A 22,612-nucleotide genomic window follows, 5' to 3' on the forward strand; every position below is an offset into this window, starting at 1 on the left:
CACCAACACACCCATACACATACTCACCCACTGATTAAGCCCTTCAAAGATGCACTCTTGAACTCATACACCCAGTGAATCACTCACTCACACATCTGTGCCAAGAGTCATCCGCCCCCCCACCCACTCACAAAGACACTCAGGTACCCATACAGATACTCAAACAACCAATCAATAACCCATGTATTCAGTCATGTAGCTACTCACAACCCATGCAGCTGCTTATATCCCAACTGACAGACTGATACAGACGTTTACACAGTTTACTCACTAATCCGTGCATTCAGTAAGATACGCTTAATCTGTCACATATACAATCAGTCACACACCTTCTAAATGATCCATTCAGACACTTATACACCCACTCATTCTTCAATACACCTTGGCATATATATATATATATATATTCACTGAAAAAACCATAGGTTATAGACCATATATAGTTAGGAATTAGCATTTAAAAAACCTTATTTTACTCACACAAAACCATTGAAATTCCATATATAGTTAGTTGTACTAACTATATATCGCGCACCCGCAATCCACTGCTGATGATGTCACATATTACATCATTCATGACATGGTCAGTGACATCACTGATGACATCACTGATGACATCTCAAATGACATCACTGATGACATCACTGATGACATCTCAAATGACATCACTGATGACATCACTGATGACATCACTGATGACTACATCCAGTGACTGTATAATTCTGTAAAGTTAAAATATGTCTTACATATTGAAGAATGAGTGGATGTATAAGTGTCTTGATGAAGGATTTAGTAGGGGCATGACTGACTGTATGAGTGACTGATTAAATGTGTCTCACTGAGTGCATGGGTTAGTGACTAAACTGTCTTAATTTGTGCATCATTATGTCTGTTGTTCTGTAAACTGCTGCATGTGTTGATCAGTAGCTATATGATTAACTGTATGGGTTATTGATTGGTTGCCCAAGCATTTGTATGGGAGACTGAGTGTGTGTGTGGGTGGCTGGGAGGTGTATGACTCTCTGCATAGATGTGTGAACAGTTGATTGACTAGATGTATGGGTTCAAAAGTGCATGTGGAAACAGCTGTATGGGCAGTTGACTGTGTGCATGAGTGTATTGGTGAGTGAATGGATATGATTTGATTTGATTTTGGGTTTTATAGAGCGCATAGCTACCCTAGGGCATCCCAGCGCTAGTGACCACTGTCCTGTGGGGTGAAGAGACAGGATGGAGGGCTCATGGGAAGAGTAGAGTCTTTAGTTGTTTCCTGAACCTGAGGTGATTGTGTTCTTGCCTCAGGGAGAGAGGAAGGGCATTCCAAAGTCTGGGGGCATTGTACGAGAACAGGCGACCGCCTGTTCTGGACTTTCTGATTCTTGGAACGTTTGCAAGGGAAAGGGTGTTTGATCTTAGTTGTCTACTCGACTGTTGTTTTGTTACAAGTGGCCTAAGGATGGGAGGTCCTTCGTTGTGCATAATTCTATGGGCTATGCACAGGGATTTAAAGTTGACCCGTTCCTTTACTGGTAGCCAGTGCAAGCTTCTAAGGGCTGGTTTGGCCGAGCTCCTTGCGGCAGTTCCTGTGAGGATTCTGGCAGCCGCATTTTGTGCACATTGAAGTCTGTGGACTGCAGAGGCTGGGGCCCCCAGATAGAGGACATTACCGTAATCCAATCTGGAGTTTACCAGCCCCTGCATTAGGAGCTTCCTGGAATGGAGGGGGAGTAGGTGTAGAATTTCTCGTGCCATCTTTATAAGGCCGAAGCAGGTTCCCGCGGTTTTCCTAGCTTGAGTCCTAAAACTGAGCTCCTGGTCCAGCCATATCCCAAGGCTCTTTACTTCGGGCTTAGGGGATGGCGGGGTTCCCATGCATGGTGGCCAGGGGAGGGTAGTGGGGATTTTCTTAGGGTTTCCCAGGAGGAGTATTTCTGATTTCTCCCCATTCAATTTTAATCGGGAGTCGCACATCCACTGGTGTACCTTTTCAAGACAACTGGATAGATTGGGGAGGGCGTTGTCGGACTGGTTGAGGGAGACGACGAGCTGGGTGTCGTCGGCATACATTATTGATTTAATGCCAAAAGGCTTGACAATGTCCTCGAGTGGTTCCATGTACACATTAAAAAGTGTGGGGCTCAGGGAGGATCCCTGGGGCACCCCACACTTGAGTGCTTGAGCCTTGGAGATGGATTGCCCATCTGAAACTTGAAACGACCTGTCTTCAAGGAAGGATGAGATCCAGGCTAATGCGGAGTCCTCCACTCCCAACAGTGCTACATGTTAAAGTAAGTACATATGTAAAATACAGTACATGTGAGAGTTGACATATATAAATAACTGTGCATAAGAGCCAGTGAATGTGTGAGTGGCTGTATGGATCATTGTGAACTTGTATCCAGGATTGTATAAGTGAGTAAATATGTTTTAGTATATGTTTGAATAAGTAAGGTGTGTATAACTGTATAGTTGAGGAAATGGAGGTGTGATTGATTCTTTGCATGACTGACTAAGTGTCTGAGTAACTCCATGAATGAGTGACAGTCTATGAGTGTCTGTTTACACTGAGTGTATCTAAGGTTATATTAGAGTCTGAAGAGGTTCATCGTATTATCACATGAATGATGTCATCAGTGATGTGATCAGTAATGTCAAATGAGATGTCATCAGTGATGTCATCAGTGATGTCATTTGAGATGTCATCAGTGATGTCATCAGTGATGTCATTTGAGATGTCATCAGTGATGTCATCAGTGATGTCATTTGAGATGTCATCAGTGATGTCACTGACCATGTCATGAATGATGTAATATGTGACATCATCAGCAGTGGATTGCGGGTGCGCGATATATAGTTAGTACAACTAACTATATATGGAATTTCAATGGTTTTGTGTGAGTAAAATAAGGTTTTTTAAATGCTAATTCCTAACTATATATGGTCTATAACCTATGTTTTTTTCAGTGAATATATATATATATATATATATATATATATATATATATATATCTATACTACTATTATAAAGAGAGAACTTTGAACCTTTGAGGCGGGTAAATTCAGGAACCACAGCACCAATCCAAACACCCGATACATCGTTGTAATTGTCAGGGTCTGCAGATGGACATAGGCTATATAAAAAAATAAAATATACGTTCTTTAAAATAATTACGATTAAAAAAAAAGTAGTCCCTTGGAAGTAGTGCCGACCGCAACGTGCGTGCTGACATCAGGAGCGCGGGGAGGAGCGGCGTACAGGTGCGCGAAGAGGAGCGGCGGACATCAGAGCGGGGAGGAGCGGCGGACAGACGGGGAGGAGCGGTGAGGAGCGGCGGACAGGCGGTGAGGAGCGGCGGACAGGCGGGGAGGAACAGCGGCTGAGGTAGGTGAAGCGGCCCGTGTGTGGCTCATTGGGGGCCTTGAAAGTGGCGGGTGCGCTCCGGGGGACCCACGGACAACGTTGGGGCGGGTGGGGGCCCTGAAGCCTGAGACCACGTCGGGGCAGCCGGGGGCCCAGAAGCCTGATTGCTCCCAGACAACGTCGGGACGGGCTGCTAGTTAAGTATGTATTTTCAATCCTTTACTTATAATGCTCTTTACCAGACAATGTTTGTGAAGAAAGAGACACACCCTTACTTTCTGTTATGCTCCTGGCTGGATGAACATTGCCTCATATGTGGAATTCCATCTCAATCCGTGACGTTCGATTCCAGGTTGTTGAGAAATGTCCATCTGACCTCAGGAGTGACTTTATTATTCTGAGTTCCATAGACCAACCTCAATTGCTTGTACTATTTTGGACCAATTCTTTTGACCAATCACAATTGCTACAGGCATCAAAATATATTAGTGTCAGTGATATGTCACCCTACTTTGGCTTGCCTGCACCTTTGAATGCACTGTCATGGTTCTGTACTTGAATATCATCTGTTGCCTCTTACGCTACCCTCCCTAAAGCTAAATATTCTTGCCAGTGTCACTAAACAGATAATTCCACCTCCTTAACATTTACTGATTGATCAAATGTTTTTGCCTCAGTGGCAGTTGTACCACCAGGGAAAGCCATGTGCCTCTCAGGGAAGCATTTGCTAGGCTGTGATCCTGAGCTCAGCTATCTAAACCTCTCAATCATGACCTTTTCTGTCTTTTCTCTCTAGGGCCCTATTCCCACTGCTGTCAGAAGAACTTTAGCAGAACTTCCTACATTTCGGCTGGGACGAGGTGGGTAGGTCTGGAGGGGATGTATGTGTGTGTGTATTTGAGTATGAGTGAGGTGAAGATCTACCCTCTGCCTACATCAATGCCAAGGGAACATTTAAAGGGTTAATAAACTTGCAAAAATGAGTGTTAATATATTCTGTTACATATTAATGATAATTAATATAATTAATAAATTTAGCTATAAATTAAATGAAAATTATGTTTACGATTTGTTTAAATAAATCCTACTTAAAGTAAAACATTTATATATTTTTTTTATATATTAAAACCTACAAAAATGTACGTATCAAAATTGATTTAAATTAATTAAAAAAATTATAAATTAAAGTGACACTTATTTTCATATTAAAAACGTGTTACAATATCAGCGTGAAATATTTATTTTTGAATTATATATATTTTTTTAAGTTAAATTATATATACATATATATGTATACCCAGACACATATATATAATAGTCTAAACACATTTTTTTTAAATTATTTCCTATAGGGTTCTATTTAAGTTCCTATCTCTATTATTTTTAATGTGAGGATAGTGCTGTATCAGTGGATGGCCATATCCCGTGCTGGACTTACTACCGATCCATTTTGGCTGTAGTAACTTACAGTCTTGGATTTTGGCTCCACCCCCTCTTTCAACGGGTGGAGACATATAAGTTTTCACTTCTAAATAAGTTTGCACTCGTAACAGGTGAATAGCCAAAAGTAGTAGAGTCAATCAAAAGTGTGAATCGAAACTTTCAAGTGTAAATTACTCACAGGCGAAAGTTACCTTTGGGAATATCTCCTGCAGTTTGTAAATACTAGATTTGAGCCATGTGCAATACATTAAGCTCCATAATTACTTACAAATAAGAAACACAGTGCAGCATCCAAGGTTGCTGCACTCCATTGCCTGCATGGGAGACAGCAGGGCAACGTCATATCTACAAAGATGTGGCACTGGTACTGTCATCACCTATGCTGAAACACTTTATGCTGCCTTGCACAGGGTGCAAGTGTGTTTGTGTGAAATCTAGCTTAGATTTTGTATTGGAAGGGTATGGAATGGTTAGGCATAGTTTCCAACTTTTAGAACTTTATTCGCTTAACCGAATATATGCCGTCTGTATACCTTGTGAAAATCAATAAAGTATTTTGAAGAAAAAAAATAATACCTTTATATGTGTGCTGTATATTAGGGCACACATCCAAAGTTAGAAAAGACTTCTGAAAAGAAACCTTATATCAAATGTTATGCCTGCCTCGAGGAGGTTAACATTTGGCACAAAGCACTATCTACCTGTTTTAGTAGATAGGGATTTCCATCAAAGCACTCAAGGTAAATACCAATTCATGACTGCACCGTTTTGCATCAGTTTTAATGGCCTAAACAAGCACAAAGATAAAGCTGGTTCAAAGTACTTGTCACATTTCCGTTGCTGAATTCCATCAAAGTGCACTTTGGAACTAATTTGTAATTTGCATTCTTTTTTTGGTGGTTACTCTGTGCTCAATAGGGCAAGATAATATGTTGTCTTCTAAAGAACAACATCACTCTTTTCATGCATAATTATTTAATGAACTACTGATGCGTGTATGTAATTTGCATACATTATTAGGGGCCCGCTCTTTTGGAGGAGAGACTGACTAAGGTGGTACTGAACAAAGTCGGTGTCAACATGCATTTAAGTATTTTATTCCATTACAAAGGAGTTGTCAAAGGTTGACACATGCATTGTCTAACAAATAGATTGCTTAAAGGGCACCACTGTTTCCTAATCTAAATGTCCCTGCAATAAATAACTAATTATACCTACTACATCAGAAAAGCATTTTCAGGTCTGCTCTCTTGTTTTTTTAGAATACAACTCCCTTAAGTTTTAAATGCATGCCAACTACTTAAAAATGGGATGAGGAGGCTACTCGAAACATAGTATTAAAGCAAAACTTGGATGCGAGTGTAGTACTACTCCTATTTGGAATTCACAAACTCCTTGAAGAATTGAAGGGAAAGCTGAGCCTCACGCAATGCGCATTCACGTCATTTCCATGTTGTGAGTGCATTCCCTCTGTATGAAGTTCTCTCTGGTGAATAACTTCACAATGGGGGATAGATTCCCTTTAAGGAAAAGCACAATTTGTTTTTCTTTTTTTACAAAGGTAAAATATTTTCCCTATGGCCAAATTCCGTCTCCTACACGCCATTATGTTTTGGGCTGATCCAATTTTCTCTCCACCCTAGAAAAAGAATTGAAGGAATTATAGAACCCTTTCTAGAATTGAAAGCTGAAATATAGTAGTTTGTGAATGCCCCCAATGGACTTCATTGTAGGTATTCACAAACATCCGAGGCTAACCATGCCTTGGAATGCCCATGAACTACATCACCCACACCCCCTGAATTCAGATTTATAGATGCAGAGACCTCAGCACTTGTGGTGGAGCTCTCCGTACCAATAAAAGGGCTTATGCCTTCCGGGAGAGACTCTGTACATTCTTGACAGGCGCAACTGAAAAGAATGGTCTCATAAACTTACATTCACGGCCAAATGTACCTTTGTGAATAGGTCCAAAAGTACTAGATTCAGTAAGTTCTTCAAGCAAATTGTGCAGTGTGAGTAAAAGCAAATTTTTGCACAAATACTAACTCATGTAGCACTTTTATCCATGGTCAAGTTCACATGCATCTGTGCAACTTATGTACCGTTGCAGAACAGCCATGCACAAACTTGGCAGGATGGGCATGGCCATGGGGTGTGACAAGTGCATCTTTAATTTAGTAAGCAACAAGTTTGATTCTTTCCCTGCAGAATTCATGATTACCAAGTGACTAGTGTCAAAGAAGACTCAATGCAGAAGGGGAACAATATGTCACTTGTGTGACTTCAATTCTCCTGTACTACTACTTATATGGGACAAAAGCATTCATGATTTCAATGTTTTTCCTTGTCTACAGATAGAGCAGAAATCACTAGTAGAAGAACAGCCATGATAAATCTACAGCCATCAAGCACCAGCTCTAGAAAACATGCATGGGTGCACACAATATATCAAGAAAGGTTTCATAATGCCAGAAATGGACACCATTATGCCAGGAATGGTTACCATGAAGCCAAAGAGGGCCATAGTTAGACAAAGACTCCCAAAAATATCTCAAGGTGTTTCAATGTGCTCATTTGAATAGGCATGCACACGGAGATGCATAGTGTACATATGTAAGCACACTCCATGTCCACCACCCCAGAACAAATGAGGCATTTACCTATACAATCTATATAAATAAAAGTGTAAATGTTTGTTTGCTCAAAATCGCAAATCTCCGAAAGTTCTTCACTGATTGCTTTGAAATTTTGACACAACGTTGGATTTGAATACACGCATGTTTTATACACACAACGTTGGATTCCAATGCGCGCGTGTCGAATAGGCGTGTGTTTTTATCGAAAGCCCGAACAGACACATAAAAATGTCAATGTTTGTTTGTTCAAAATCTTAAATCTCCAAAAGTTCTTCACCGATTGCTTTGAAATTTTGACACAACGTTGGATTCGATTAAGCGCGTGTTTATATATGCACAACGGATTCGAATACGTACATGTCCAAATCGCGCGTATTTTTAATCGAAAGGCTGAACAGACCCCATCGATTTGGTTAATGCGCAACAACTAATCGCAAATCTCTGAAAGTTCTTCACCAATTTCTTTGAAATTTTGACACAACGTTGGATTCGAATACGCGCAAGTTTTTATATACACAGTGTTGGATTCCAATACGCGTTTGTCGAATGTGCACGGGTTTTTAATCGAAAGCCCGAACAGACACATAAAAATGTCAATGTTTGTTTGTGTAACCCCCTGCTTACCCCGGGGTTGAGAAAGGTAGAACCCTCTGGCCTTCAAGACCAGTACAAACACAAAAGGCTTGTTGTTTTGGTGCAATCCAAGTTTTAATCACACAAGTGGATAACACGAAAAGCTGCAAAGCAATAAGTCATGAGCAGGGGGTGGAACCGATGTTGTGGGCTACACTCCTCTCCTTCCAACCGTCCTCTGCACGAATGCCGGTCCCGGCATTCCCCAACAGAGGACACCGTGCTAAGAAGTGGCCGGCAATGCCACTCGAAATTGGTTAGAGGGGGAGAGCACTGCTTCCTCCTTAGTTCGTCCTCCGCATTGATGTCGGTCCCGACACCATCCAACCGAGGGCAACAGCGAAGTATAACGGAAAACAAAGGTTTTTGCCCACTCGATAATTCTCGAGTGTGACCGGAAAAACAAACGTAATCAGGAGGTCCAATCCTTCTTGTTCGATAACCCTCGAATGGGGACAGTGGCACGTAGTATGTCTATGCGCAGGAACAGTGCGCTCGATAACCCTCGAGCGGGGACTGACGCTCCGCTTGCTCCAGGGGCACAAGTTCAATTCACTCGAAACCCTCGAGCGGGGACTGGGGTCTGTGGCGCGGTTTCGCGCTGAACCAAGTGCTCGAACCCTCGAGCGGGGACTGGGGTCTGTGGCGCGGTTTCGCGCTGAACCAAGTGCTGGAACCCTCGAGCGGGGACTTGGGTCTGTGGCGCGGTTTCCCGTTGAACCAAGTGCTCGCACCCTCGAGCGGGGACTGGGGTCTGTGGTGCGGTTTCGCGCTGAACCAAGTGCTCGAACCCTCAAGCGGGGACAGGGGCAAAAGCACAACAGTTTCGGCAAAGAGCCGCTCCTCCTGTCTAAGGCTCACCTCGATAGACGCACAGATTCCTACTGTGGACACGGAATATCCGACGGCTGCCTCTGCTTCCTCAGTCCGTTTTATGCCGGCACTTCCGCCTGTGTGCATTGCGCATGCGCCGCGCTAGGCATGCTGGGTAGCGTAGTTCCCGTCGTGATTGTTCTGGGGGTTGTAGTTCGGTTAGCGCACTGGCAGCGCTGTCTCTCCAGTCTCATCCGTCTGTGTCCTAACAGTACATCCCCCTTCATAACGGCCCCTCAACCGGGCCCGGTTTGTCCGGATGCTTCCTGTGAAACGCGTACACCAAACGAGGCGCGCACAACCCGGACACCGGCTCCCACGACTGTTCCTCCGGCCCATAACCTTTCCACGCAACCAGATACCAGAGCTTGCCCCTACTCCACTTGGAATCCCTGATGCCGTCGACCTCGTACTCCATGTCGGCATCGACCACAACCGGAGATTGGACAGCCCGCCTGGCTGAGTGTGTCGGTTTGAGCAGTGACACGTGAAACACCGGATGGATCCGCATGCTGTCCGGTAGCTCCAACTTCATAGTCACAGGGCTGAGGCAAGCCTTGATCTTGTAAGGCCCGACGAATTGCGTGTGGAACACGCTGCGCTTGCGAAATCTCAGGTTCCTGGAGGAAACCCACACTTAATCCCCCGGTCTGTAAAGCTGACTCCGGTCCGCATACGCCTTGTACGCCTCCTTGGCCTCCTCTAAACATCGTCTGGTACTCAGGATCGTGTCCTTGATGTGAGCAACCCTTCTGTTGGTTGCAGGCACTCCCGAGTTGGCCACAGGATGGACCAGCGGAAGGAACCTGGGATGATGACCATAGTTGCAGTAAAAAGGCGACACCTTCGTGGAGCTGTGAGTGGCGTTATTGTATGCGATTTCAGCAAGCCATAGTTGATCCACCCACTCCTCCTTGCCCTGGTCGACAAAGCAGCGGAGATACTGCTTCAGTGTTTGATTAAGACGTTCTGTCTGGCCGTCTGTCTGGGGATGATAGCTGGTGGATAATGCCGTAGTAACATGAAGAGCAGGTCCGACACGATCACACTGGGTAGGCCGTGGACGCGCACCACCTCTTTTAGGAGCGTGACAGCCAGTTGACCTGCCGTTGGTATCCCTTTGCAGGCGATGAAACGACCCATCTTGGTGAGGTAATCTACTAGGACGAGAATGGCGGTACACCCCATGTCCTTCGGCATGCCTACTATGAAGTCCAAGGAAATGCGTTCCCATGGTCGAACAGGGGTTGGCAGCGGTTGTAGGAGTCCCTGGGGTCGCCTGTGATCCGATTTCATGGCTGCACAAACTGAGCACGCGGCGACCCATCCACGAACATCAGCTCTTACCGAAGGCCACCAGAACTGACGCAACACGTAGTCCACCGTCTTCTCCAGCCCAAAATGTCCTGCGCTAGGTGACTCGTGACACCACACGAACACCTGTTTCCTCAGTATAGCCGTGGGTACCAGGATGCAACCTCCTTTTACCGGTATCCCGTCCCTAACCCTCCATTCTTCGTGTCGGCGAAGCCATGTCCTCCACTCGAAGGTGCGGACTCCTCTTTGGATTCCACGGAGGAATGCCCCCGGCTGGATGGCTCCTACCACGGTACCCGGAGAGATTATGGACCTGATGGCCGGCGAGGGTCCCTCCGCACCGCTGGTCTGTCTTGATAGAGCGTCTGCTTTCTTGTTCTTGGTACCTGGCCTGTACGTGATGGTGAAGTGGAAACCGGAGAAGAACTGCATCCACCTCAGCTGACACGGAGACAGCTGCCTGGCCGCGGTCATGAATTGAAGATTCCTGTGGTCGGTGAACACCGTGACCAAGTGCCTGGCCCCCATCAGCAAGTGCCTCCATTCCGTGAAGGCGTCCTTGATGGCCAACAGCTCCTTCTCGGCTACATGGTAATTCCTCTCGGCATCGTTAAGCTTCCTGGACATGAAAGCCACCGGATGTAGCACTCCTGTCCCCTTGTTCCGTTGCGAGAGGATGGCCCCTACCGCCATATCCGAGGCGTCCGCTTCCACGATGTACTGTAGATCCGGGTCGGGATGGGCCAGCACAGGAGCAGTTATGAAGGATCTTTTCAACGCCTCAAAGGCTCCCTGTGCTCCAGCGTCCCACAGAAAGGTAGACGATTTCCTTAGTAGATGGGTGATGGGAGCCACCAGACCAGAAAACACCCCGATGAATCTCCGGTAAAAGTTGGCAAAGCCAAGGAAGCTCTGCACTTCCTTAACGTTCTTAGGGGCCGGCCAGGCTACAACAGCCTTCACCTTCCTTTCGGCCATCGTCTGGCCGTTAGGGCTTAGCATTACCCCCAGGAACTCCACTGAGGTGACGTGGAAGTTGCATTTGCTGAGCTTGCAGTATAGGGAGTTTTCCCGTAATATCTGTAGGACCGATGACACGTGCTTCACATGGTCCTCGTTGTTATCAGAATACACTAGTATGTCGTCTATGTAGACGACGACGTTCACGTCCAGGATGTCTCTTAGCACATCGTTCAGGAAGAACTGAAACGCCGCAGGGGCATTACAAAGCCCGAAGGGCATCACTTTGTATTCGAAGAGGCTGAATCTCGTCTTGAATGCCCTCTTCCATTCGTCACCACCACGCATGCGGACGAGGTAGTACGCCCCTTTCAAGTCCAGCTTGGTGTACACCTTTGCGCCCTTGAATTGTTCCAGGAGTACGTTTATGAGCGGCAGGGGGTATCTGTTCTTGACGGTTATGGCGTTCAATGCCCTAAAGTCCACGCAAGCGTGCAGTTCTCCGTTGGCTTTTGGGATAAAAATAAGAGGGGAGGCCGCCGTGGATCTTGATGGCCTTATGAACCCCAACCTAAGCATTGTATCTAGATAGGAACGGATGTGGTTGTTCTCGGGCTCTGATAACGCATACAGTCTCCCACTAGGGACGTTGGCCCCAGGGATCAAATCGATCTGGCAGTCATAGACCCTGTGCGGAGGAAGCGTCTCCGCTTGCATATCGTCAAAGACGTCCTGGTATTCCTGATATGCTCTTGGGAGTGTCACTTCTTTCTCGGCTGCCGTGGCCACCGCATACCCCTGTGTCTTCTCCGTTACTGGGCGCTCTGAGGACATGCCGCAGAACCGGGAACAGTAAGGGGAGTCCATTCGTATGTTCTGGGTTTCCCAGTCGATGGAAGGGTTTTGTTTCTTCAGCCATGGTAACCCTAGGATGAGTCCATACTGTGGGCACAGATGATATTGAAGTCCATGACCTCCTGGTGTTGTGGTCCGTAACACACCTCCTTATTCCCCGTGTGGTGACTGATGGGCCCTGAAACCAACCGGCACCCATCCACCGCATAAACATCCTCTGGGACCGAACAAGGTAGAAGCGGGACCCCGATTCGTTCTGCCTCCTTCTCATCCATAAACAACCCCGTGACTCCTGAGTCCACCATCGCTGAGACAGAGACCCACTCATCCTGCACTCTTATACGTAGAGGAATGAAGAGATGTCTGGAACTGGTCAAGTTGCGCCGCTGTATGGAAGGGATGTATCCATGACTCCAGGAATCCCCTTCTTTGTTCCGGGAGCCTGTTAGTTTTCCGCCCCCTTTTCCACTGTCGCGGTGGACAGTCGGCTGGGGCGTGAACGGCTTGTTCTTGGTTTCGCCGGACACTCGCGGACGTAGTGCCCGTTCTTTCCGCAGTACAAACAAAGGCCCTGTTTCCTGCGGGACTCTTTCTCCATCGCCGTTAGGCTGGCTCTGACAGCCCCTATATCCATGGGTTCATTCCGAGGAGCCGGAAGCGGTTCAGTGGACCCTGGATGGCCCGAAGCGGATGGGGGCTTATCCTTCTTTGGTCCAACACCACGGTGTTCGCTTAGTCGATGTTCTAGGTACAGAGCCAAGCTGATCAGGTCTTTGCAATGCGCTGGTTGGGGGTGTATCTGCGCGATCACGTACTTCAGCTCTTCCCTCAATCCCGGGTGGAATAGCTCTGTCTGTTTGGCCGGTGGCCATTTGGTCTTTGCTATAAGACGCCTGAATGCGTTCAGATACTGGACGAGTCCGGTAGATCCCTGCTTCAGCTGTAGTAATTCCCTGTCCGCGGTGTACGGATCTGCTCTCCTGTCGAACACCTTGACAAATTCCTCCTGAAAGGCTTCCCAATCGTACAGAAGTGGGTCATCCCTGCTGACCAAAGGCACGGCCCATTGAGCCGCGTTTCCTGCCAAATACGAAATCATGAATGCCACCCTCGCCTGATTTGTTGGAAAAGACTTAGGCTTACAGGAGAAATGTAGCGCCACCTGTGTTATGAACACCTGAACCGTAGACGGGTCACCTCAGTATCTTTCTGGTGTGGCCAACGGTATGGCGACCGGCATTTCCACCACTACCGCAGCTGGTTGGCCTGTGCTATGAGCCCCTGCATTGAAGGGATTCCGCTGTAAGTGGTCCATCCTTGCCTTCAGATCAACAGTTTCCTGACGAGACAGAGCTAGCTCTGTCTGTACGTCAAGCAATGCAGCCAATACGTCGTCCATTGCTGCCATGTTTCCTTACTCAACCAGGAGGTGGATTAATGTTCTTAGGTCGGATATTATGTAACCCCCTGGTTACCCCGGGGTTGAGAAAGGTAGAACCCTCTGGCCTTCAAGACCAGTACAGACACAAAAGGCTTGTTGTTTTGGTGCAATCCAAGTTTTAATCACACAAGTGGATAACACGAAAAGCTGCAAAGCAATAAGTCATGAGCAGGGGGTGGAACCGATGTTGTGGGCTACACTCCTCTCCTTCCAACCGTCCTCTGCACGAATGCCGGTCCCGGCATTCCCCAACAGAGGACACCGTGCTAAGAAGTGGCCGGCAATGCCACTCGAAATTGGTTAGAGGGGGAGAGCACCGCTTCCTCCTTAGTTCGTCCTCCGCATTGATGTCGGTCCCGAAACCATCCAACTGAGGGCAACAGCGAAGTATAACGGAAAACAAAGGTTTTTGCCCACTCGATAATTCTCGAGTGTGACCGGAAAAACAAACGTAATCAGGAGGTCCAATCCTTCTTGTTCGATAACCCTCGAACGGGGACAGTGGCACGTAGTATGTCTATGCGCAGGAATAGTGCGCTCGATAACCCTCGAGCGGGGACTGACGCTCCGCGTGCTCCAGGGGCACGAGTTCAATTCACTTGAAACCCTCGAGCGGGGACTGGGGTCTGTGGCGCGGTTTCGCGCTGAACCAAGTGCTCAAACCCTCGAGCGGGGACTGGGGTCTGTGGCGCGGTTTCACGCTGAACCAAGTGCTCGCACCCTCGAGTGGGGACTGGGGTCTGTGGCGCGGTTTCGAGCTGAACCAAGTGCTCGAACCCTCGAGCGGGGACAGGGGCAAAAGCGCAACAGTTTCGGCAAAGAGCCGCTCCTCCTGTCTAAGGCTCACCTCGATAGACGCAGATTCCTACTGTAGACACGGAATATCCGACGGCTGCCTCTGCTTCCTCACTCCGTTTTATGCCGGCACTTCCGCCTGTGTGCATTGCGCATGCGCCGTGCTAGGCATGCTGGGTAGCGTAGTTCCCGTCGTGATTGTTCTGGGGGTTGTAGTTCGGTTAGCGCACTGGCAGCGCTGTCTCTCCAGTCTCATCCGTCTGTGTCCTAACAGTTTGTTCAAAATCTTAAATCTACGAAAGTTCTTCACCGATTGATTTAAAATTTTGTCACAACGTTGTATTCTATTAAGCGCATGTTTATATATAGACAACGTTGGATTCAAATACCCGCGTGTCCAAACGCGCGTGTTTTTAACCGAAAGGCTGAACAGATCCTATTGATTTGGTTGCTGCGCAACAACTACAAGGGACGCATAGATACAATAGTCTTCATATATTAGGATGGACAGTTGGTGTCATGATGGCAGACCGGGAAGTGGGTGGAGGGAGGGGGGAGGAGTTGGTTCACTTTGCAACATTAGGAAAGGACGCATAGAGACAATAGTCTACATATATTAGGATGGATAGTTGCTGTCAGGATGGCAGACGGGGAAGAGGGTGGAGGAGTTGGTTCACTTTGCAACATTAGCGCGTGTTTATATATATACACAACTTTGGATTCGAATATGGGCGTGTACAATACGCGCGTCTTTTTAATCGAAAGGCTGAACAGACCCTATTCATTAGCTTGCTGCGAAACAACTACAATGGACGCATAGAGACAATAGTCACGTAAAGATATTGTATACCCCAAGCATTGTGAAATTAAACATATTAGAAACGTGCGCTTACTCTTTTCTTTCTCTTCCATTTAGCCAGACTGAGCCACAGCAATGCGTGGCCGGGTACAGCTAGTTGGGTAATAAACCAAAGAGTTTGTTAGTAAATGTTTTGACTTTGAACTATGTTATCAAATTATTTTCACTGAGTAACACCAATCCTGTTTCTCCCTGGGAAAACCAGTCAGACACCTGTACGTGTCCAGTTAGAAAATATGAGGAAGAACAACATATAATCATTAGTTGCTGTGAGACATTGGGTTGCAACTTGTTGGTTGACCAGGGTATGATCCTGGTCAAACAGCAACCACAATCGTTGCCAGGCTGAGGCACAAGCCAACCCTAAATTGTCCTGTGCTCAACCCTCTGGCTAGCTTGGCACAAAGCAGTCAGGCTTGACTTAGAGGCAATATGTAAAGCATCTGTGCAACACTTCAAACAGTGATAAAGTGAAAATACCACACAAACAGATCCCACACCAATTTAGAAAAAATGAGTTTTCTTTCATTAAAAAAAATACCAAATGACCAAAGTGCAATTAGTAGATCCTGAGATATTCAAGTTTAAAGATTTCAGTGAAAATAGCGCCAGAAAAGAACAAAGCACCAACTGTGGATATATGGTGGCGCCGGACTGGGACAAAGTCAGAAGTTCAGGCCAACCATGTTGGAGCACAGTCTGGCTGGAGGGACCCACTTAGGCTTCCTGAACAGAGTACCCGAAATCCTGGTTTGCTGTGCTTTGCTAGGATCCGCTTCAAAGATGTATTGCTCAGCTGAAGCACTGCGTCAGTTTCAAGATGCAGCAAGTCTGTCATCGTCGTCGAGGGATGCGAGAGCCTGCGCCAAGGTTTTCCCACTTAGTTTGGTTATGGAATGGTACCAAAGAGCTGCGATGCTATGTGGGTCATTGCAACAAGTCAATCCACCGAGCAGTGGCAATGCACCCGTTCTGCTCGGGTTTAAGCTTTGCATCAGGGTGAGGTGTCAGTTCCGGTGGATCCACAAAGGTAGGCAGAACACCTTAAGCCCACTTCCATGGGTCCAGGACTGGGCTGGCACCACTTGGCAAGGTGGATTCATAGAAGACAGAGTCTAGGTGCATATGAAAAGTTGTTGAAAGCCTGCTGTGTCCCTGAGGCTGTAGATAAGCTGTTTACCCAAACAGCCATTGGAGTCATTCTGGGTTCTGGTTCAAGAGATGCAGATTCAATCCTCCCCCATGCAGTAGATCAGCGGGCAGCAGGTCAGCACAGCAGGGCAGCAGTTCCTTCAGAGCAGCAGTCCAGCAGAGTGGCCGTTCTTTAAGCAGCACAGCAGCCCTTCTTCCTGGCAGAGTATCCACCAGTCCAGACGTGTACTGAAGTGGTGGTGTCTGAGGTCCATTATATACAGCCAGTTGTGCCTTTGAAGTTGGGAGAAGGATCTTGAGACATGCCTTTGAGGTGCACAGGTGCCCTGCATAGCTGGCCCCGGCCCCAAGCTAACTACAGGGGGTATGCAGTCATTTTGTGGTGAGAAAGGATGCAGCCTATTCAAGTGTAAGTGGGGTTGTGTCCAACTCCCCCCGCCCATCCTTCCAGGGATAGCCCATACAGTCACATCCATGTTTCTTGCACAAGGGTACAGACTGCAGCTACTGTAAATTTTGACTGCCTTTGAAGGGGCGAGAATGAGGAATGACAGCAGAGATCTCTAGTGCCCTTAAAGTTGAGGAGATTATGTCTCCCTTCTCTCCCAGCACACACAGGTGAGTGCGGACATACATACTGACACATGTCACTCATATTAGTATATTTTGTATGGCTACTATACCGTTAGTCTGAAAAGGTAATATGACAGGTAATATTGTGTACATTAGTAGACTGTGCAAGCTTTTTCAAAGTAGTAATTCACATCAAGTAATTCCATTTCATGACAAGTGAAACTCAGACCATGTAGCATTTACAGCATCAAATACACATTCTTGTATATGCTAGTTTAGGCTACATATGTGCATTGCATCATTCACCATTACATTATATTTCTCTGAGGGATCCAATAAGTAGTGGCCAAGGAATAAGATTAGAATTGATCACAGGCACTTCACTTTAAAATGCCACTAAATTATTTCTGAGCCCTAAGGGGTCTGAAAATAGGTTCATATACCACTCATTTAGTCCTGCTATACCAACGTAACAATACGTACCCACCGTTTTTTCTGGGAATATGTGGAATCCTAGAACTCAGACAAAGTGAGTCTATACTGGATCTATCTCTGATACATTTTTTAGTTTCATGGTAATTGGTACATCCTTCAAGCAATCGCAGTCCCCTTAGGCCCACTTCCCAGGAGGCAGATGAGGCACAATCTTTGGAACACGGATGAAATATGGCCCATGATACACTGGTGATATCACACGGGCAACACGCACACAATCATCCTGGTGCTGTGGCTTGGGTTATCCATTAAAGAGGATAGTAACGATGTGCTCAGATGCTTGATAGCTATTACCAACTATGGTGTCGGACTCATTATTGCCTTTATTGCCTCTACGAACGAGGCCCTTTGTGCCATCACTACAGTGGCTAGTGACTGAAGTTGGGAAAAGGCATTCAGTCTCTCTTGCCTGGTTGAGGGTTGGCTTACCTGTTTAAGGACCTCTAATGGTGACTGAGGCGCAGATGTGCAGTTACGTGTAATGCGAGTGCACACAATAGGTATATTACTGTCCGGCTGAAGGTGTGCCTAAGCAACCTCATCAGCACTTGCATGTCCAAAGATGCATTCTTCTTTCTAGTGGTCCTTGCAAATAGCACATATGCCATACTTTGGCTAGGGCCATTTGGTTCTATTCTTCCTTGCTTGAGACTTTCATGCCTCTTAAAATGTGTCCCTCTGTCTTCAGAACTTATACCAGTCTAAACATTTATAAACAATGCAACCAGTATTCTCTTACAAGTTACAGAACGCGTTTTAAAGGGCTCTGGGTATTTACTTAATTCCCCCTGCATATCACAAGATCTGCAGTGAGCAATATAGCCTAGATCAATTGCTAGGTCAATGGCAAATGTGATGTTATGTCTCTCTGTTAGGTTGTGGGATTTGTAATCCTGTCCTGCTGATTTAGCTCCCTCAACCCCAGAGTGCAAAATCCTTTCACCAATACTGCACAATATGTATTGGGTTTGAATGCTATCGATCTTTAAACTAGAAACTGAAGTTTGTAGTTCTTCACTGCACCCAATAGCCTGACATAGACTCAGTAATCAATTTTTATGTTCTGGAAATCCCTCTGTTTTGCCTTGTACTGAATGAATAACCTTAAAATAAACCTCGACTTTATTTGACATTTTTTTATCAACTAAAGCCACAATTTTTTAACATTTAGCAGTGATGACAAAGTCACAACATTTCGTACAAACAAATCTTTCTTTCTTCCATCAGTATGCTGCAATAAGCGGAGCATAGTAATATCCCGAGTGCAATTTATGATAAAATATTCTCCTCTGCAGCCTGATTTTCAGCCTTCATATATTTTCCTGTCTTTTTATTGGCCATTTTGATATTTTTTGTCAAATTCAGTTTGCGTATGCCAGTATCTCCCATGCACGTTCTCTAAAACTTATCAGTCACTGCAGACAGTGGCAGCATGCTGATGTGGCTCTTCTCCAATTGTTTCCTTACCTCACAGTTCTTTCGGCTGCATATGTCAGGCTAAGTTAATCTAGTGCTTTAACTCTTGATAAATGATGAACTGCTTGTCATTCTGTTCCTGTTCTTTCTCATGTTATCTGTGCTTTATAAAATCGGTACATAAATAAATGAATACATTGATAGTCACAATATATTTGATCCTAATCTAGCGTGCAGTTTAGAGACAATTAAAGCTTTTGCTAGCGCTTTGGGAGTCATCGCCCCCTCAAAGTGTCATTTATCAACAAACGTAACAAGTGTGCCTTGCTCACTTCAGAAATTAACACCGAAAAGATTACATTGTATTTCTCATTAAAAACAAATCTTGATTTATTGTCTAGATGTCATAGGGGATCCTGGAATAATGTAACTATGTACGAATTTGAGGAGGGCTAACGCTCAGATTGCATTTGGCAAGGAATATGAACATTGCCAATGAAAAGGTAAGGAATATATATCTGGAGGCTGAAAGCCGGGATGCAGGTGAGAATATTGCATCATAAATATTCTCTGATGCTTGTGCGACAGATCAGTATTATGGTGAGGGCCAATAGGAAATATTATAATTACAAAATCGCCCCCTCCACCAATATTCTGTAGCAAACATTTACACTCGTTGATGAAATATTTACTCTGAAGCCATATCATGAACAGTTGACCCTTCACTTGACTTTTCCTCAGAGGACATTGACAAAAAATCGTTTAGATAATGATGCGGAGGCATTGGTCTGCCCTGTCATCCTCCCCCATTACAAAAAGTTTCTAATTTTGTCACTTTATGAGTTGATTCGGCTCACTATCAAAAGCTGCATTTAACTTCCTCGCAGGAAGTAAAGGTTCTGGCTCTCCAGTTGATCCTTGACTAGGTAAATTTAGCAAAAGCCTCCAGTAAGCAATTGGCCTGACTTCAATAATTTTTTAGTAACATTGCTATCTGTAATAAATCTGTGGTAACTGTTTTCCTAAATAAAGTGCACTTGGCCGCAGAAATCCTGCTATTTTACCCGGTGCTTAATTTGTAATGAGTTCCAGCGCCATAAGCTCCGTTATGAAGCCGGCGGCCAGTGCTAGTAAATGGCAGCCCACCATCTCATGTCTCTTTGTTCCACTACCAGAGACAGCCAGCCCCTCTATCACTATTTTGCAGGCTCTTGCTTTCTCCCTTGTGTCAGTTTTTCCATCGTTGTCTTCCTCCTTCTTTCCCCTTGTGTTTGTTTTACCCATGTTGTTCTCTGTAAATGTCTGATGAAAAAAATAAGTGCCGGTCCCCAAAAATGAGTGCTTATGCGTCCCACTAACAACCACTGCTCAAATTAAGCATTGATTTTAACTATTCTATTTACTTGTAAACCCAGGAGAATTACTGGAATGTGCATTGCTTTATAACTCTTACTATATATTACAGAGAATAACAACACCCCTCTCGCTTTTTAGATTGGTTTTGGCACACATTTTTGTGCAAAGAACACGGGGCCTTTTTTAGACTTTGATAGACAGGATACTCCGTCAAAATGTTGTGTATATTCCGTCTTGCCTATTTCAAGTGCCATAGGCTATAATGCTCCTGCAATACAGCAGAGGGGACATTCCCTGCATTTGTGATGTTCTATGCCGTCCACCAAACTACAAATAAGGTCCCCAGCCTTGGACAATAATCTCATAAAAACTGATGAAGATATCAATTGAGTACTGATATTATTGTCCTTAGACACCAATGACACTATCGCATTTTACAACATTTAACTGTGGCTGGTGTATACAAATTAGCCATTACCTAGACTGAGTAATTTCTGAGAGACTCTATGACACTAAACACTTCAAATATTTTTATAAAGGGATTACATAGAGGTCCCACTAAGCTTTACCCCATCATCACTACTTTGTAATCATTGCCTTTCTTCTTTTTGTGTATGATTTTTTTCATGTTATCATTGTAAGCAGTTCTTCTTCACTACAAAAGAATGACTGGTAGCACAATCACATATACCATACATGCTCCCAAAACTGTGCGATGGTGAACGTCAGCTATGTTCTCAGAGTTTGACGTCTAGATCCAAAATACAATTTAGGCAAAACAAACTCCCCTTCCTTGAGCTCAACTTCATGGTCTCCATTAATGAGCACATCCCCTACCCCAATGTCGAAGGTGAGAAAATGTTTTTTTTAGGAGACTTCTCCTTCATCCTGACCATTTCTCTGCCAGGAGTCTGAGATGAACAGTTTTTTTCCTTTTCATGATTCTTCATCACATTCCCTTCGATATAATTATCACATAAAGCACCAGAGTGATTTATACCGAAAGAATCCAATTGGACATTCTAGCTAGTTCAGTGCACAGACCACAGCATGATGAGAATTATGTTGCTAAGTGTTTTACTTGGCTTAAAAATCATGACCATGACTCCTCAGATCTCAAAACTATGTATTGGATTTTCAGGAGTGTATACACTTCATGGCCTTATGCATTGTTCATATGGTTTTCTTTAACACATGATCCTATTTTTTAACAAGCACACTATAAATCACACTCCCACCTCATTTGATCTACAGGTAGATTGTAATTAAACATACTTACATCTAAGCTCTTACAAGATTTGGCACCAGGTCAATTCGAGTCCATGGGGATATATTTTGGAATTCTGTTCATGAGTGTTAGCACTGATATCTTTGGTGTTGTATTCCCCCAAACTTTGTGTCTTCACTTTCCCTTTTTGATGACTTCATTTTTTTTGCGCTTTGCCTCTGTGCACTTTACGCTTGCTAACCAGTGGTAAGGTGCTTGTGCTCTCTCCCTTAAACACTGTCAAATTGTAATTCACAAAATTGGCACATTTAATTTACCTATAACTTCCTAGTAAATGGCACTACATATACCCAGGGCCTGGAATGTAAATGCTACTAATGGGCCAATCACAAAAGTAGCACTTTAAAAATTATCTGAGGCCTGTCACTGCTGCCTATAGTGTTGTTTTCAACTGCCATTTTGATCAAAATATAATTTTTGCCATGCTTAAAACTTCCTTTTAAATACTTATAAGTCACCGCTAGGGTAGGCCCTAACCACTCATAGGGTATGGTGCATTGCATTTAAAAAGTAGGAGATGTATGATAAAGTTTTACATGTCCTAACATTGAAGGACTGCTAAAGTCATTTTCACTGTGGAAAGGTTATCTTTCCTATAAACGAACACTGGATTACCCTATTACACTTAAGTGGAGCTTTAGCTTAGGAAGAGCTAGAGAAATGTTTCTTCCACTTTTTTGAATTGTAACTTAAAATCCTCTCTAATGGTAAACCTGGATTTTAACTTCCTATTCTCAAAAAGCCATGTTCAGGAATGTTGGTATTTGTCTGCCTAAACCAAATGTGCCTTTATGCCAGTGTCCTGGGTCACATGACTGTGAATGGCGCTCCTGTTGTGGGTTGTGTATTCCTTCTAGATATGGGGCAAAGGAGGCCTCAGACATCCAAAAGAAGGACTGCCTTGCTTTCTGATGAAGGAAGACTCAACCTGCTTGCCTTCATCTCAGGCTCCCCAAAAGTGACTCCAAGTATCAGTTGTCTGGTCTCCTCTTTGAGCTACAGGGACACAACAAGCTTCCAGAGACCTCTCATGTAACCTGCCTAGATGACCAGCACCAACTGGACCTGCCTGAGCCCTGTTGCTAACCACTGCTGGAGTTGGTCCTGATACCCAAGAGGTGCTCCTCCAGGTGTTAAAGATTGCAGGAATCACTGT

This window comes from Lissotriton helveticus, chromosome 10 (genome assembly GCF_964261635.1).
Source record: "Lissotriton helveticus chromosome 10, aLisHel1.1, whole genome shotgun sequence".
In the NCBI taxonomy this organism is placed as follows: Eukaryota; Metazoa; Chordata; class Amphibia; order Caudata; family Salamandridae; genus Lissotriton; species Lissotriton helveticus.